We start from the raw sequence: 2,154 nt of genomic DNA on the forward strand, positions 1-2,154 counted from the left end.
CTCTGTTTGAAGGCTTCCATTGAAGGAGGACTGAGCACCTCTTGTGGCAGCCTGTTGCACTAATTGATAAGGGTTATCAAATGAGTCAAAAAGTTTTTTCTAATATCTAATCTGTGTCTCCTCCCATTCAGTTTCATCCCATTGCTTTTGGTCTCTCTGTTACACCCACCGCTGGCACTCGTCTGAGTGTCTCCGCTCTCCAGCGCACCCCGCTCTCCACCGCGTCTCCACTGCTCCCCACCTGATGTCTCGGCACGTCTGTGCTTCGTGCCTGCGCAGTGGCATTCCTCCCACCGCAAGGGTCTCTGGGAACTCTGACCCGGTTGCTCCTTCATACCATCCCTTCTCTGCCCTTAGTCTCCCCTTTGGCTCCAGCTGTTGTGGTTCCATCTCCCTTGGGCCTGCCCCTAACACTCCCTGTATAGGGGGTGGCATCACCTGGTCCGCTCACCCTCGAGGGCTCTGGAGCCACGACCCAGAGGGTCCACTCTTGGGTCTTACGCTAAAGAACCCTCACACTTTCCCTGTGCAAATGAGAATAAAGATGATCCTTCTACAATGTGACAGCCCTTGAGATATTTTTAAACAGCTATTAAGTCTCCTCTCAGTCTTCTTTTTTGCAAGCTAAACATACCCAAATCCTTTAACCGTTCCTCATAGGACATGGTTTGCAGACCAGTCACCATTCTGGTTGCTCTTTTCTGAACTTGCTCCAGTTTGTTGATGTCTTTTTTAAAATGTGGTGCCCAAAACTGGACACAGTATTCCAGATGAGGTCTGAGCAAAGAGTATACATCTTAAATGGGTTGTCCAGGTCAACTCTGCAGTCCACTATGTGACTGCAAACTTGTGCTATGAGGATTTCTCAGTGCCGGTGGCGAGACCTAGCGGTCATATATGAGATACGCATATTTAATGCCATATTCCAACTACACATGTGTGGCCTTACTCAATGCATGAATTGAGTGAGACGGAGAACGTCTATTCGGCATGTGACCTGGAGTATGCATATCACATACTTGTGGTCATATGACTGCCTTGTCTCGCTGCCAGCCTCGGGAGAATCCTACGAGCTGTAGCATGATTGCAGACTTCCCTGGTAAACCTGGAAACCCTTTTAAAGGTTCCCATAAACCTTAAATCGTTGCCGTCTAATTGCTCATTTTTTTCAATAGTCACTTTCCAAACTCCACCATACACTGAGCATTCCTGTGTTTTTTAAAGGGAATAGTAGAAAAATCTACCAGCAAAACCCTTTTGCACTGATTTATGGTCAGGGAGAACAGGAAAAATGGAATTTGAATACTTGGGAGTCTTCTAAATTTACGGTGGTCGGACAAAAATGTATAGGTTCTCCCAAGTTAAATCTAATGTGTATATTGGGCGGGGTGATGGCACCTTAGTGGCTAAGAGGATCACAAATGGTCAATGCCCTTTAGAGTTCCCCCCCCGTAGTAAGGAGATGGCAATCAAGTATTCAGAGATGTATATTAAAAATGTATTGAGTTAAACAACTTTTCTAAATTTTTCTTTTTTTAATACAAATATGACACATTTTAAAATGAAATGACTCCCGTTAATTCTTTTCGAAATGCTCCAAAAGAGATAGGCAAAAATTCTTTGACACGTGGATTACTTTCTCCTTAAATATTTTGCTTCTCTTCTATGACTTTTTAACCTGATCTTGAAAGTAACGACGTGAAGCAGATATCCATTAAGCCGACATGAATTTGAGCAAAATAGCCTTCCTCTACATTAAAAAAGAAAAAAAAAAATTTTACATCAGCAGCATAAACATTCTACAAGACCCTAAAAGCCAAAGTGCGTTATAAAAATAATCACAAATATAAAAAAAAAAAAAAATAAAAAACAAGATGTACTCCGGCGTACAGCAAACAACACACTGTCTATATCAACCGCTGATTTGCTGTAACTACTGCCTTATATCATGATTATTTTCTACGCTACCTTCAACGCCAACGCTTTCACTGCCGGCATCTTTTATTTAAGCATAAAAAATGTCATCAGACACACACAAAAAAATGCACCTAGTCCGGAAGTGTGTTAAAAGGAGGTTTGCATAGAAGATTCCGTAGCTGCCTAATGAATGTGTTTTTTTATATCTGGTGCTGGAATCCTAGCATTTCTAGGCAG

This window comes from Dendrobates tinctorius, unplaced genomic scaffold, assembly GCF_039654945.1.
Source record: "Dendrobates tinctorius isolate UK_male_01 unplaced genomic scaffold, ASM3965494v1 ptg000057l, whole genome shotgun sequence".
NCBI classification, from domain to species: Eukaryota; Metazoa; Chordata; class Amphibia; order Anura; family Dendrobatidae; genus Dendrobates; species Dendrobates tinctorius.